Here is an 18,010-nt window from a genome sequence, read left to right on the forward strand (position 1 = left end):
ATCCATCAGAGCTAGATCTGAGGATGCCTTATAATCCAGACATAGATCTCCTCTCAGTACTCTGCAGGATACCGAATGCAGAGATAGGTCTTTCAATTGATCCATGTAGGATAGTTTATTCATGCACTGGATTCTCCTGGTGTGGAAGCTTTGTGGGCAATCCAGCTGTTGTAAGTGTCTGGTTAGGTACATTCCAAAGGGGACATTGTACTGAATGATGGCTCTGATAAGGGCTGAGTATAGTGGTACTGTAACTCCCTTGTACCTGGATGCCATATTCTTACCATAAGTTGGGTGACATAGAACAATTTTCTTACTGTTTTTGCTACATGTTGGCTGAAGGCCAGGTTACTGTCTACATGTGTTCCCAGATCGCTAACTACTGGGTCAGCTCTTATGGGTGTTTTATCAATGGAGTAATTAACCTGGGAGGACAATTTCCCAAAGGGAATTTATAATGCATTTCTTGATGCTGAGTTTTAAACCATGGCTTTTGGTACCAGTGTTTTGTCTGTGTTAGACTTTCTTGCAAGATATTGGTGTCATGGGGGAAATCTATGATAGCACCCAATTTACAGTCATCTGTGAACTTGGTGAGCCAAAGGCCTAGACTTTCTAAAAGTAGATGCCAAATAGGAATGGGCCCAGGATGGAGCCCTATGGTACTCTTCTGTTGTCAACAATGTCTGAGTGGGGTATTGTATCAAAGGCCTTGGCCAGGTCAAGGTATGCAGTATGCACTATTTAACCTTCATCCATTGCCTTGTTGACCTTTTTGAAGAAATCATTCTGGTTTATTAGGCATGATTTTCCCTTAACAAATCCAAACTGGGATGGGTCCAGTATCTGTAGGTTTCCAATGTCCTTGTTGATCATTTGTATGACAATTTGTTCCATGACTTTATATATTCGACTTGTCAGATTGATGGGTCTCTAGTTCCCGGGATCAGCTAATGGTCCACCCTTATGAAGAAGAATGACTGTTGCAGTCTTCCATTCACTTGGCATGTAATCTGTTTTGAGGCTGTAGTTAAAGTGTGCCTCAGGTGATCCTGATAGGTTGTGCTTTAGACTGTTCAGGAGGCAACCAGAGATATTATAAGAGGCCATTAAGTCAGTGTTTTTGGACTTAGCGAGTGCCACCAGAATCTGATCCCTGCTTATAGTTGAGGGGAGTATTCTAGAAGGGATTTCACAGCAGGTAGCCAGGGTGAAAGTGGGGCATGAAGTCAGAGGTGAATTTTTCAGCCAGTAGATTCGCTTTGCCTCCCTAATCAGTGAAGGTGGTGTTGTTAACCACCAGTTCAGCACACTGCTGTGTACTACCTTTAAGGTCCTGGGCATAGCTGAAGTAGGCCTTATGACTGTCCTTAGCCTGAGAAGTGATCCCGACCTCATAGCTGGCCTTGTTAAACTTCATTAGACCTCTTAGTTTCTTGTTTAGTTGAATAAGGGAGCTCTTTTCTTTATCGGAGGTGTTGTTTCTGACTTTTGTCATGATTTTCATCCCTGTTGAGGTGAGGCTTTCACCAGTGGGTTTTGTTTTTGATGTTTGTTTTGGGCTTATGTTTAGTAGGTAAATGCAGCCTCTATGCAACCATTTACATGTTTGTACAGGGTCTCAGTCAAAAAATCCTGCATAGGTAGCTGTGGCCTTGTAGTTAGGAGAACCTTGAATTTTGACAAAATGTGGCTTAATAGGATGTAGTTTGCCTTAGAAAAGTTCTTAACTGTTACAGGTTTATCCGGTTTTCTGAGTTAATTTTTGTTTCGGAGGAGACGGATTTGTGATCCAGCCTCACTAGTAAAGACTTGGCAGGGGGGTGCAATGTTCTCCCTTGTTGGTGATTACAAGATCCAGTATATTTGATCCTCTGGTTGGACTGCACACTTTCAGGTCCAGGGGGGTTTTGTTAATATAATTCAGGAAAAGTCATGCCTGTGATGTGAGGCAGTATATTGTTTTCCACTCGATAGAAGGATAGTCAAAGCCTCTCATGAATAGGGTATTTAGTTGGATGGCATGTGCCTCTAATAAATCTAGGTAACAGTCGTAAGATGCTTGGGGCATGGATGGTGACTATCAGATAGCTAGAATATGGTAAGGGACCTTATGTAAGATGACTTGCATGTGGATGAAGTCCATGGCATCATCTTGTTTGACTGACCTGGAGGTATATTTGTTGCTAACACAGATCAAAACATCTCCATCTTTTATCCCTGTCTGTGCTCTTGTTGGTCTAAGTGTTTGGAAAGCACTGTAACCTTGCATTTCCAGATTACTTTCTAAGGCTTTAAACCAAGTCTCAATAACAGCACAGATGTCTGCATTCACCATAGTGAGGAGGGCTTCTAGGGTGTGGAGTTTTTTTTGTTTAGGCTCTTAATGCTGAGCAGTAACAAAATAAATAAAATATGTGTTAGGAGCAGTACAGAAGGGTAATAGAGGGGGTCCCTTGGAGTCTTTCATCTGTGACTCCTTTTCACATAAGATGGGCCCTGTGTGTAGATACCATAGACATAGCTCTATTAAAACATTCCAATAAGGAAGTATTGTAGGTTATTCTTGTTCGCACAGCTTAGGATCCCTGGCAACTCATCTTGACCACAAAACTATTTTTCTGATCTTACAGGGGCATTTGTGCCCATTTTGGAAGTAAATTCAAGTGGGATCCTGTTATAGGGTGGATGAATGGATAGGGACCCTGTCTGTACCCTAAAATTTACTCCAGATCTGTAGGCTTGTATGTTAGTTGTGTCTGTTGGCCAAGTTACGATGGAGCTATTTTGCTCAGACAAATACGTTTTGTTTCTTCTATTTCATTTCTTAGATGTGGTTATAGAAGGCCTAATTATTCTCTCTTGCACCAATAACAATAGTTAACTTGAATGAAGATTTGATTATTTATTTTATTTTATTGAGTTCCTGTTTGGTGGAGTTGACCACGTTTATTTCACTGTGTTGGCTAAAGTTAGCAGGCTTTTTGCACTCTTTCTCTACTGATTTTGTAACACTATTTAAGCTTATTCTACAATTTTCAACCATATTTAAGCATCATGGGTATGAATGTGTTAAAGCTATTGTTTTAGTTTTGCTCAGGGTCATGAAGGACTCATCAAATGGTTGCAAATCAAGGCCTAATATACAGTCCCAGTGAACTGACAGAAGACAATTGTTCAACTTACCATGGCTGCCATTTGAAACAAAGATTTGTTAAGAGGATATCATTGTTAGGTTTAGTTTGACTGATATGAGGAATGCCGCAATACTGTGATCTGTGCAAAAAAGTGGTGGGCTGATGTGTAGCTTAACGAAGCTTTAAGGGCTACCATCTGTTTTAGATTCTTACGTTAATGAAGTCTAGACATTTTTCCACCCATTTATTGGCTGAAGCATAGTTTTACCAGTAAATGGATAGATGATTTATATCACTAAGTAGATTTTTCTGCTATAAAAAAGCTTAAAAATTTATCATCAATGTGGCCATTTTTATTATGTGAAATGGCCCATTTGACTAACCATTCCAGACATAATGAAATCAGCGATGTCATCCAATGTGTGATAAAATTACAAAAATGAGAAGACGCATGGGAAGACAGACTGAGACGATGTTATATTACCTGTTCCAATTTTTATTTTTGGAAGACTGCTAGAGCAGCAGTGTCTTGTACTAGGGTGTTACATTGTAATGAACCTTTGACTTCACACTTTTATATGTGTGTTCCATGTCAGTGCAGTACTGACCGATATTTTTTAAATGCTGCAGTGATGTACTGTTTTTGTTTTCCAAAATACCTTTTTAGTTTAAATAATGTTAACGTGTATGTTACTATTTACAACTTGTCTAACTTGGCAAGCACTAATGAAACCTATGTGTTGGGCATTAAACTTGCCTGGCAACACTCAGTACAAAACATCTGATAATTCATTGCTTTCATTTTACAGAAATTGGAAATGGGGACTTTCATGTGACTTTGACATCCAGTACCTCTAGCATTCCATGCTGATGTCACTGCTCCCGAACTAACAAGTGACCCTGGACACGTAGGTGTTGAGTTTTCTCTGAGCAGCTCTTTGTGATGCTGTCTGTGTTTGCTAAGTTGCTTTCATTTTACAGTGTTATACTTCCAATTTGGTGTGGGGACTAAAGGAACTTTAAGCATTTTTACACCGAAATACACATTTGTAATAAGTCTCAGTTTGGTATGATGTCACAGATGGAAAGAAGACACCCCCAACAGCACAATGAATTGTTTCCTTATTTGAGCAGTCTTTTTATTATTATTATTATTATATGCACTGGTAGGTTCAACAAAACAAATGTATGCAAAGTTGTCTTTTCATCAGCACAAAACTACATTGCTATATTGTTCACAAACATACTTCACCTGATTCACCATCTGTTTTCAATTTTCTTCATAGGCCTTGATTAAACAGTTTTACATACAAAACAATTATGGGAAGTTATTTTGTACTGATCTAGCTATTCAGTGTAGTTATGCAACTTAATCATATGTATGTTATTCAACAACTACACAAAGTAAACAGCTTTGACACCTATATCAGACTATTTTTGAAGTGTAAATCAATTAATAACAACAATAAGACATTCTGTGATGTTGTGTAATAAATACTACACTACCCTCTCAGGTTGTAGTGCTCAGACAGGCTCACATATATCAATGCTAAAGTATTCTTATATAAAAAACCCACCTCAGTGGCATTAGAAGCTAGATGAGTTATAGCAGTCAATGTACTGCCACCCAGGTTAGAATGTGCACCGTCAATCATTTCCATACTTAACTCCTAACAGCTCTGTTCTACTCCAAATCACAGGGGAAAAATCCTCAGATATATTCATCCGTCCAGTGACATGGAACAACTCCGTACCATACAGCCCACGTAGCTTAGACATAGAATAATTTAAAGGGAATGACCTCATTTTTCTAGAAGGTCTGAAGGTGATATGTCTAAGGATAACCCCAGGCAAACTGGCTACAAATGAAAAAGCCTTCCCAAAGGCAACACTTGCCTTGGAATCCGTTCCAGAAAACATTAGACAAATTAATAATGTGATAAGATTCAAGAAAAAGAAATTAAAATCCTCAGCTAGAAAGTGAATAAAAATGCAATTACTTCAGAGATGCTGGATAGTCAAACGCCATATTAACCCAGCTTCATCATACATCTATACAAGATATAAATACAGTACTCACTCCATAGACTTCAGCACAGACACCTTATGTGTACTGTAATATATTTATATATAATGTACACAATTTATTCAGCTTACTTGATATAATTTAATCTAAACTTCAACATATATTCTTTTTTCAACTTATTTAAGTGTTGCAGAAAATTAAACTCTATAGCATCTCTTCATCTTCATACTCTGCTTAAGCTGATGCATATTAACCAGGAAGGAATGGTTGGAGGCCACCTAAGCTAGCTGCGGTATATACCAACACTATGAGTCTGGTAGCCGCAGTTTATACCAACATTATGAGTCTGGTAGCCACAGCATATACCAACATTATGAGTGTGGTGAGCTTCATCCTGCAAAGTGGGTGTACCGCTTAATAGGAGGTTATGCATGCAAGTGGGCATACCCCTACTGACGCAGCACGTAAAATGAAGCTGACAGGCATGGGATGAGTTAGGATACACTCTGCAGAAGCAACAGGATACTGTGCTTGTACACTCAGTCACCTCACTGGGCACAGATGGGGGGGAGGGTTCAGGTTGAGCCTAGGGAGGAAAAGGTAGGGCCAGTAGAACCAGAAAATAAGAAGAAGAGCCAGTATCAGCTGATTATTAGCTGCAAGACAGGAAAGGAAAGCATATAAAAATGTACCTGACCATGTGCATTCTACAGTGTTACAAGCAGATGATGGGGATTCCCACTGCTTTAATCAGAACCATACCTAGCTCATCTGGTGAACTGTGCAGTTCACAAAATAGTGTTCCCATCAACTAATGGACAAAAAAGGTAATTTCAAACTAAAAAAAAACTCTCCTGATCTCAATCTGCAGAAAGCTGCATACAGCAAACCTACCAAACAGCTTGATATGATCAATTTACTAACTATAGTGAATTTCAGCAAATCAGCCATAGCTGCAAATGCATTATCACCATTCATTTCTGAAGGCACAATGTTCTCTGTGTTTCAGAAATGAATTCCAGTTCTACACTCCTGCACCATCAGCAGCTGACAATTATGCCCCCTGACAGCTTACACCTGGGACAGCTGACCCCTTCACCCTGCCTTAGTTATGGCTCTTTTTACACTTCTTTCTACCTTAGACTTTGAAAAAGCAAATATCCCCATGAGGACTCTCCCTTACTGCGAATATTCACAGATTATATGTGTACCATATAAAACTGTGGAGTTTTACACTGGTACTGTGCACTGCTGATGCTTATATTCTCATTTTTGTCTTCTTTATACTTGTAACAATATTTGCATTCTGATGTTAGTGATGCTTATATTCTACCATTTGTTGTATTCTTATAAGTATAAAAATATCAATTTTGACATGTCTGTTTTATTCATTCTGTTTGCCTAATTGGCCAGATCACAGTGAAATCAGTCCTGACATCACTTCACTCACACAGTAAATAAATAACTAAATAAATAAATATTGGTAGCATATAATACATCAATGTCCAACATATCCTGCCATTTTGTAACCTTGTAGACACTGGTGTTTTTTTCATTGTTCAGCCTTCCTGTCACTTACAACTAACAGGCCTATTACAAGTGATTGCATGCTAGTAGCTCACAACAGACTTGTTTGCTGCCACTTGCCCTAAAAGAAAAGTGCTCTGACTTCCATTAGCTCGATCTTAGTTAAATACTTAGCCATCTCAACATCCCACCATATGAAACTATGCAGTTCTACTTCTAATTCTAAAACTCCCGCCCAATTTCTAACCTGAGTCTTTGACACCTAAACCTAGGACTCCACTCCTCAACCCAAAAATCCCTTATTACTCCCAAAACCTAAAACTCCAACCCCTCCTCTTAAACATAAATTCCTTGATTGTCCCCTAAGCCTAAAACTCCAACTCCCTCACCCTTAAAGTAAATTCCCTAATCACCTCCTAAACCTAAAACTCCCCTCCTTCTCCTTAACCCTAAAATACTCCTCCCACTCCATAAACCTTAGCTGCCTTCATGATCACTGCCCTAACCTGCACTCACTTCCATTCTCTCCCCATGGCTACCGTGCTTATCTCACTCAAACTTGAATATTATGCAGCTCCACCCACTTCCATTCCCTCCCCATGGCTACTGTGCTTATCTCACTCAAACTTGAACATTGTGTTCTGGTAAGGTGCAGCAGCCTGCCTGTCTGAATTCATATTTGAGTTAAAGTGTAAGCGATGACTTACTTAAGACATCTTTGAACACTTGGCACTCGAGCACTTGTAGTGTTTCCCCAGCTAACTGTATAAACAGTTCAAGTATTTAATTTTAGTCACCCCCCCCCCCCATCATCCTGTACAATACACAGTATAGTGCCATTAATTTGATCATATGTGTAATTCTATGAAAAATCAGTTACAGCTGACATGGGCAAAGCACATGTGTGTGACGCTAATGAGCTATTGTAATCACTGAGTGAAAGAGTGTTTGTAAGAATGCTAATTTGGACAAGTTCCAGTTGGTCAATAAAGGTAAGTATTCAGCAGGGAGTTTGTGTGTGTTTTAGTGCTAGGGTAAGGGTTAGGTAAGGCAGATACATTTAGTGTGTATGCGTGTGAATGTTTTAGTGTTAGGGTAAGGTTTAAGTAAAGGGTAGATATAGTGTGTGTGTGAATGTCTGTGCTAGCGGTTAGATGTAATGAATGTGTGTGTGTGTGTGTGTGTGTGTGTGTGTGTGTGTGTGTGTGTGTGTGTGTGTGTGTGTATATACATGTGTGTGAGTCTGTGTGTGTGTGTGTGTGTGTGTGTGTGTGTGTGTGTGTGTGTGTGTACGTGAGTGTGTATATGTGTGTGTATGTGTGTGTGTGTGTGTGTGTGTGTGTGTGTATGTGTGTGTGTGTGTGTGTGTGTGTGTGTGTGTGTGTGTGTGTGTGTGTGTGTACCTAGTGAATGTATGGGCTGTCTTGCATTGTGGTAGTGTTATAAGAAGGGCTTTTTTAAGATAAGCTGCATGTTAAGATTATAGCTATGGGTGGGGATAGTGTTAGCATATATTACTAAGGTGCAGTAGGGGTGAACTGCTTTCAGGACATTTATTTGCCTCCTCAAACCATATTACTTAACTGTTTGTCACACAGTTATGGTTGAGCCTCTGTTTATGCCTGAGCACTTTTTATACTTGTTTCTTTCACTGATCTTAAACAACAATCAGTTTACCATATTGAACAGCATGAGGTTTCCGTCTTGTATACCTGACCATAATTTCTTTTAGTTTAGTTCTCTTAGAGACAGATTTGTTGCTGTTTCCTCTCAAAAATGACCAGTGCATGAAATTCAGCTTCAGTGCCAGCTGGCTCTATTTGCTTTACATAAAACACTGTTACATAAAAACTTCACAGAGTCAGAGCTACTGGTATCATGGTTTATAGAGACATGTATCACGCGGATGTATATGCACATATCTATATGTATGTATATATGTACATATGTATGTATGCGTGTATGTATGTATGTATGCATGCATGTATGTATGTACGTATGTATGCAATCATCTATGTATGTATGTATGCATGCATGTATGCATGTACGCATGTATGTATGTGTATATGTGTTTCAGTTCTTTTACTTGCCAGTATACCATAAACTATAAGGAAAAAGAGAAATATTTTCTTTAAATAATGTCTAAGCATTAGATTATGCTCAAAGACCAAATAACAAATAGTCTTGCAATCATACATTTCTAACCCAATGTATTTGAAATAATGAAGTTAATGCACAGATATGCAAGTGTTGACCATTTTGAAATTACAAATGGCACCTGCTACAAAGTATCACTCTGCATCACCTACTACAAAGTATCACTCTACATCACCTACTATAAAGTATCACTCTACATCACCTACTACAAAGTATCACTCTACATCACCTACTACAAAGTATCACTCTACATCACCTACTACAAAGTATCACTCTGCATCACCTGCTACAAAGTATCATTCTACATCACCTACTACAAAGTATCACTCTACATCACCTACTACAAAGTATCACTGTGCATCACCTACTACAAAGTATCACTCTACATCACCTACTACAAAGTATCACTCTGCATCACCTCCTACAAAGTATCACTCTACATCACCTACTACAAAGTATCAGTCTGCATCATCTACTACCAAGTATCAGTCTGCATCACCTACTACAAAGTATCACTCTGCATCACCTACTACAGAGTATCACTCTACATCACCTACTACAGAGTATCACTCTACATCACCTACTACAGAGTATCACTCTGCATCACCTACTACAGAGTATCACTCTGCATCACCTACTACAGAGTATCACTCTGCATCACCTACTACAAAGTATCACTCTACATCACCTACTACAAAGTATCACTCTGCATCACCTACTACAAAGTATCACTCTGCATCACCTACTACAAAGTATCACTCTGCATCACCTACTACAAAGTATCACTCTAAGGCCACCTACTACAAAGTATCACTCTGCATCACCTACTACAAAGTATCACTCTACATCACCTACTACAAAGTATCACTCTGCATCACCTACTACAAAGTATCACTCTGCATCACCTACTACAAAGTATCACTCTGCATCACCTACTACAAAGTATCACTCTGCATCACCTACTACAAAGTATCACTCTACATCACCTACTACAAAGTATCACTCTACATCACCTACTACAAAGTATCGCTCTGCATGCATGTACCTCTCAACCTCTTTGCACAATAATTCTTGAAGCCAAAAATAATAGGGAAGAAAGGCCCAAAATCAGGGACAGATTTTAAATATTGCTCTCGCAAAACTTAACAAAATCACTAGACTCACAGGTTTTGCATTAGCACACATTTTCTGAAGGATATTTAGTCTGAAGTGCACATATCTGTCATTATTTAGTCACTTTAATCCCCAATGATTTGTCAAAAAAAATTATAAGGAACAGGCAAAACAATATAAGAAAAAATGTGGGCATTCTGTAAATTTCTGGACATTTGAGAGGTAACATGCACAGTACAGACTTTGTTGCTCACATAATTTCCCAGACGGACAACACATACACAACACCATCTATACCACTCAGTCGACATTCTCAAAATGTCCAAACACATTTACCTTCACCACATACATACAACAGCACTTGAAATATACTCACACAAACAACATTCACACAAACCACACATGATGTACACACACTCCTTTTTTATGTAATTAATATTGTAAGCCTTGGCTTCATATTTCTGGTGTTCACCTGGAACTATATTTTCCTGTAGAAGCTTTTTGCAGCAAAGTGGTCTGTTAACTTTTCTAGGAGTCTGATTCCTCACAACTAAACATCTCTCTTCATGAAATACACAATGGTCCCCATGCATGATAAATTTATTTGCGGAAAGTGACAGAGCTGTACAAATGTCACATAGCTTTACAGAATGTAATGAACATAATGATCCACAGGGAGGGTGACTTTACCTACCCAAATTGCAAGGTTAACCTTATTTGAACAAAAATATTTCACACTGAAAAGGCAAATGAAGCCTGAAAACTGAAGCAGAGATTTGCATAAAAGACAGGTTTTCCTGCTGTAGAAGAATTTAAAGAAAGGACCAGATGACACCCCGGACTGTGTACTACATGAACTACAAAATGAACTGGCACCTCATCTAAGTGTCATGTTTAATCATAGCCTCACCTCATGCTTCATGCCCACTGAGTGGTGCACAGCTACAGTTATCCCGCTACACACCTTGGATCCCGTGAACTACCGCCTCATCAGTCTGACGAGCCTGATCTGCAAGGCCATGGAATGTATTATCATGGAACTTATTTAGCAAAGACATTGGCAACCTTCAAACACTGGACCCCACCCAGTTTCGGTTCGTGAAGGGCCAATCTTGTCTCCTGAACCTGATTGACTTCTTCGAATCAGTCTCCAGAGCCATGGACAAGGGTAAGGCAGTCCACACAACCTATCTGGACCACGTCAAGGCCTTTGACACCATCCCCCACTCTGGAATCATAGATAAACTTACTAAGCTGGGCATTAATCCCTACATCACTCGATGGGTTGCCAACTGGCATACTGATAGAACCCACACTGTAAAAGTAGCTGACTCCAAATCCAGCTCCAGACAAGTGACAAGTGGAGTACCTCAGGGTTCAGTCCTGGGACCACTCTTGTTTGGCATCTACTTCTCTGAAGTACAGGCCAATACTAAGGGACACTGGCTAACAAAGTTTGCAGATGACTGCAAACTGGGAGCCGTTACTGAATCTCCAAATGATGCGGATAGTCTACAAAAGGGCCTTACGAAACAGATGGGCTCAAGCTCAATGCCAAGAAATGTATAGTTATCCCCTTTGGGAAAAAAACATGTACCCATGAATTACCACATAGGTGGCAGTACACTAAACACTAAAAGTGTGATAAGAGACTTAGGGACACAGGTGGACAGTGGTCTCACCTTCAGTAACCACATCGTCACAACAGTCAGGAAATCCTTCTATGTGGCACACCTCATCACTAAGGGCTTTTTATCCAGAAAAAAGGAAGTCATTGTCCCACTGTACTCATCCCTCATTAGACCCATTATAAAATACCAATGCCCCATTTGGTATGTACCTCTCAAGGCACCGGCAACAGCTGGAAAGGCCGCAGAAATACCTCACTAAAAGAATCATAGGCCTAAAGCAGATGCCCTATGCTGACCACATTAAAAAAAACTCCAGCTATACTCTGTCGCATATCGTCTACTCAGAGGCGATCTCTGCTTAACATACAAGGCCATGTCAAACCTAGAGCTGCTGGACATACTACACTTAAAAAAATCCCAATCCCTCAGAGCCACATGCTCCAGGGATCTAAACCTTGTCATCCCAATAAACAAAACATGCTGGAGGGATAGGTTCCTGACCCAGGGACTCCCCAGACTCTGGAATAGACTGCCCATACATGTCAAGCAGAGCTCCTCTTTGGCCCTCTTTAAAAGGAACCTTGATGATTGGATGGGAGAAAGGAAATTCACCCAGGGGCTCACGTCAGTCGCCCTGCTAGACAGGGGTCCAAGAAGTAAATAGTGTGGGAAGAAATAGCCAGGGAATTGCTATGGCTAGGCTTGTATAGCCCCTAGGGCCGATAGCCTAGTACCAACCTATGAACCTATGAAGTGGTAGAGCATAATGTTGACACATTTGTTCAGGTTTTATTATCATTTCATAACATTTTCACCATGTTCTAGGCTGTAGTTATTGCCATGATTACAATCTACTGGGACTGTAAGTTTATTTTTTTCTTTTTTGACAAAGATGCAATTACATTTGTAGCATGCACAGTTATTCAGATCAGGTTGTATTTTGACTAAGAATTAGTAAATAATATTAAAAGAGTCTATACTGAATATTTTTTTTTGTTTTTCATTTTATAATTTTTCAGGTTGCAGGGCCCAGATTAGCCTGCCTCAGCCCTCCCACACAACCAGTAAATCTGCCCTGCACCATGAGCGGGGGCAGCATCAGTATCTACTATGTGTTGTGGTACCATCAGCGACCTGGCACTCCTCCAAGATACCTTCTGTACTACCAGTCTGATTCCAACAAACATTAAGGCACTGGGGTTCCAGCACGGTTCTCTGGATCTAAACACTACTCTCAGAACATTTGCTATTTAACAATCTCTGGTGTCCAGGTAGAGGACGAAGCAGATTATTATTGTGCTGTAGGAATGCACAGTGATACAGCTATATAAGGAACTGAATTTGAAACCTTAAACCTTCTGCCTCACCACATGCCTCTACACAGTGCATGCATATACAGGGCAGCATTATCAGAACAGACAACAAAATGCTGCAGTTCAAATATAATAATGTCTTATGGAAATACAAGACCTCTAAAACTATTCTGAAGGTTGTACTACTTGAACACTTAAACTTCCACATATTACAGGATTTCTAGTCAAGTTCCAATTAAATTCTACTGCAGATTATATGTGTAAAGCACTGTATCAAACAGAATCTCCATTTTTCCCCCACAAGCGTGACCATCCTATTGTTGTTATGTGAGAACTATTGGAGTACAACAAGATTTGGTGCTCAGACCTCTTCTCTCATAATTTAGAATTAATATATGATGGGCTTAGAGCAGTAACTGTACTGAGCACCGAGATTTCACTCTCAAATTTTCTCTAAATCTAAGTCAAATCCTCAGCAGGATTTTCCCTAATTTAAGGCTTGTTGACTGAAAAAGAATCTCCTTTTTAATGCTCTGAAAACTGAAAAGTACCTCTGCTATTGAAAAATGTGTAACAAACATAGATCAGATATTGCCAGAATTACTTCTTTTTCAGTGACTCCATGCATTAACTTTGAAGAGCTGAACTGCTGTGTGGCTAAGAGATGCAACACCCCCTGCCCTATATGGAGTTTCTGAAATAGCATAGAAATTGTGAGTACATATTAACCCCCATTCAGAATGTTAGACTATACTGACTCATCTCTACTGCATTGTCCTCAAGTTGCCTGTTAACTTCCACTCTACAGATGCACTCTGTTTACCGGGCCCTGTTAAAAGTAGCCCTGGAGAAACATCCATGCCACATTTTACGAAGCCAGTGCAGCAGCTAAGGTCAATCAACTATAATGCTTCTCCATTACTAAAACCAGGCTGATTACTACTGAAATGACACTTTGTATTGTAACAAATTCCCAAATAGCCTGTAGCATTTATTTTAAGGCTGCCAAGTTGGCTCTTAAAACAGACCACATAGAGAAATGTTACATGCAGTGGGATTAGCTAGATTACATTGCATTTTTTTTTAATTTTGTGGCCATCTTCTGTTTTTTTTGTTAAACCCATTGATAAAATGATGCATTCTAGCTACCATGTATCCTCTTTCTGTACTCTGAGACTGTAATCTGTAACATACTTTTAGTTAAGCAAATTTTGTTTAGTTATAGTGATCAAGTGATCATATGGATATGTTGCTTCATATATTTTCATCAGTTTCAGCTAGAGCTTAACTCTTGAGGTCTCCCCAGAAAATAATAATGAACTAGGTCAAATCACATGGGTCATCACTATATTTTCAAGAAGACAAACTGGTTGTTTGAACAGAATGCTAAGAAAACAGTTTAACACAGTTAAATAAAATTAAATAAAATAAAAATGCATTTTTTGGTTACAACATCTCAGCAAATTTTGTCAAAACAGTTAAATATACTAGTGCCTCCTTCATATTTAGTTACAAAACCTTCAGATGCATTCACATCCTGTGGGCCTAAGTTAGAGTTCTGTAGCCTCATCAGGACAGTTTACAGAAATGTAATCTCTCTGATTGATAAAGCCTAGAGTGTATACAGTTTCCTTTGGATCATAGCATCGTTGGCTGTAATCTTGTAAACACAGCATGCTAAACTGTACCAATTCCTTTTTTTGTGCATGGGAAATCCTGAGTCCTTTCTAAAGCAGAAATTACTTTCTACATCCTCTGCCTGTTCCCTCCTTACTATACTTTTTAGGTACTGTTCTGTGTATGTTTCTGTGCCTCTAATCCAGACATACCTGATCTCCACTCTGGGTTACTGATTGCAATGATCTCATAGGAATCTCAGTCATTCTGCACAATGCTAATTTCAGTCTAGCATCCCATCTACCCACATTGCCTTCCTTGTTATAGGTTTTCTCATTAGGCACTTGGGTCTCAAATTAATTGGTACAGCATCCTTACCCATAATCCTTATATATTAGTCAGGAAAGTACTGCTTCCTGTACATTATTACATGAGTCCTTGATAATACCTCATTTAGAGCACAAAACCAAGCCCAGTGATATCACAGGCCTAGGCAGTTTTTCCCACCTCTTTGACAAACCTGCAACTTATTAAAAGTCTCACAATGTGCTTTTCCCTGGTTTAGCAGGCTGTCACCTCTGTATAAAACATTAAAAAGGCATACACACTTACACACACACACCACACACACACAAACACACACACACAGATGCATATATAGAAAGATAGATAGAGAAACAGATACAAATACATAGTTACATAAACAGAGGTTTGACAATTTTTTTGTTCTATTTTGCCTAAACGTTGCTGTCCGCCTCTGTGTAACTCCTATCTTCGTCCCATCATTTTCTTGCTCTGCCTGCCTATACTCTTCAAATGCGTCAGATAATTGAATTCCAGGAACTTACCACCATCTCACTGAAATATTATTTCTTTAGGTCTGGCTTAACATGCCATTTTTGCTTCTGCTCCTGATACTACCACTTTCTCTCTCTCTCTCTCTCGCTCACTCTGAGTGCATTTCCCTTTCAATTCCATCTCTCTTTCTAAGTCCATATACTATGCTGCATCTAGACTACATTAGCATTTGTCTTCTTTCTTCAAATGTATACATATAAAACAATTTAAGTCTATTTTTGTACCCCAAATCGTCCATTCCTTCACTGTTTTGATATGGCTTGTATACTTTCTGCCAGATTAATTTTTATCCTTTTGTCCACTTCCAAATTTGGACATGAAGCTCCAGATGTGCACTTATCAGTGCTGTATACAATAAAAGGATGATGCCAGCATTATTGAAAAATAGTCACCACTCTACACATTCACCATCCTACTGACCTTTATGACTGCCATTCCATACTGCATGACATGACTTAGCTTAGGGGTGACTGTAAACTCTAAAATATTCCTTCCTGCCCTCATTACTGTCATCCCAAGAATGATATATGTTTTATGTGGTTTCCTCAGCCAAAGTATATAGCCTCACACTTAGATCACAGATGCCACCTGTCTGGCCACTGTTAAAGATAACAGACATCTCTTTGAAGCCCACTCCCTCTTTCAGTAAATGCTGCCTCATTTCTTGTCACTTTTATATAAACTAACTTTCCGCTTTAACCCTTGTGCTAAAACTAAAGCACATATACTAAACAGGACTGGATAGAAAGTCTCCAATCATCAAGTTAGGCTCCACTCCCACACTGTCTTATTTTCCAGCAAGCCTCCTTTTAAGTTGACTCTCAGAGGCTTTACTGAATTTCAGACACACAAATATAGAGTTTCTTTTTATTCAGCCCTAGATCAAGCTGGACTAATTAATTCTCTACTAGCAAGTTACTTAACATTCATGACCTCCATAAGCCTGCCCTACTGAACTTTTTCTAGCTCCTTCTCAAATTATGCTTTACAAATGGAATGTCAAGCACTGATCTTATCATTAATTTAATTATTTGTTTGCTTGCTTTGATGTTGGCTGACACTTGGCCTTCAGCTTCTTCATCTGTTGCAATTTATCTATAATCATTTCTGAAATAAATTCTTATTGAAGACGCATTATATATGCAGGTGATATGGCTTTTCCTTTCCTTCTTACCCAAGTCCGTCATGTGACAATATGATGGAAGACATCAATACACTACACATCCATGTCATTACATGAGTGCAGACAAGGTGGGTTGACATGTCCTTCAGTTGACAACACTCTTTACTATTCTTAGTCCCTAGGCCACCGCCAGAAGAAAGTCCAGCACTGATAACAAACACAACTCTTCCTAGGAATGAGAGCAGATCAGTGGCCAGTTATTCTTTGCCCTCAGCCAGTCTTTTAAGACTTGGGATATTAGTTAATCCTACGTTACTGGTATCATAGATGGTACACTTCCCTTTGCATCACTGAGCCAGCTACCACCTTCCAGTTTCACTGCACCTATAATGCCATTTAATAGCAAAAATTCTTCATATCTGTTCCTAGTACCCAAGGTATCATGCATCGTGTGCATGCCAGCAACTCAGTCCATCACTGAGCCACCTTTCTACCAGCTGAGACTCAAGTGAATCAATTACATATACCCTGCATAGCGGTAACTGCTCTACCTGCCCTGCAAATCATTGTATGTACTCCTGAGAGATGAGCTCTGGTTTTGTTTAAACTACATTGCCTAGCTCACCTGGATATCAAGCCTTTAAGCCTAAACTCACTGATCTGCTTAAGTGTGCACATAGAACACGGGTGCGCCAGTACCATAATATCTGCCTTCTTATCATACCCTCCCCCAAACTCTGCTGAATTACTTTCAAGCTATCCCAATAGTGCATTCTACATACACTCAGACCACCTTTATTGTTTACCAGTGTTCTGACCCCAGAACACACTCAAAGGCACCCCACTTGGTCCTGTTATAACTGCCCACCCACGCTGACTAAATACATCTTTACCTAGCTCAAACAATACATTCTAGTGTATCACACATGTTTTAAAAGGTTTCTCACCTTATGGTACTGATTGTTTCTCTTAAGATCCCTGGCTCTTGGCTCTGCCGGAATAAGTCAGCTCATCACGGGCTTGGTGCATCTCCTCCTGAGGTGAGTTTACTAATAGTAGTGCTACCTGGGAAAGGTGCTATTTTCAAATCTCTCCCTAGTACCCAAGGTATCGAAACCCCTGCATCATGTGCACGTCAGGCAAGTCTAACCATTGAACTATATCATTTTAACTAAATCAGTGGCAATGTATTTTTGTTTTCATTAAATTTCAAATGTTTACTAGATACTGTCGATGAGCTGTAGATTGTTTGATTTGTTAAAAGTATGCTTAGATAAGGTCTGTCAGACAGGATTGCAGCAACATCTTTGTTTTATGGTAAAGTTAATGATACAGCATTCTGTTCTGTGAAACGAAGCTGTGTAACCCCCTTAAATGCTGTGCCTATGGTTAGAAAATAGAGTTATTTATTGCTAAGTGAAAAGTACCAATTTTGCCATTTTCTGCTTGCATATGATTTTCCTTATATGGGCGACTGCATTTAAATTACTGCAGTTCTTTTATTCGGC

At 39.4% G+C, this 18,010-nt stretch overlaps 1 protein-coding gene across 1 annotated transcript in view; it reads left to right on the top strand.

Moving 5' to 3' along the window:
• LOC122799559 (immunoglobulin lambda-1 light chain-like) overlaps positions 1-18,010 on the top strand; it is a 489,988-nt gene that overhangs the window by 60,243 nt on the left and 411,735 nt on the right. The window lies entirely within an intron of this gene.

This window comes from Protopterus annectens, chromosome 4.part0 (assembly GCF_019279795.1).
Source record: "Protopterus annectens isolate FY-2018-M chromosome 4.part0, PAN1.0, whole genome shotgun sequence".
Lineage (NCBI taxonomy): Eukaryota > Metazoa > Chordata > Ceratodontiformes > Protopteridae > Protopterus > Protopterus annectens.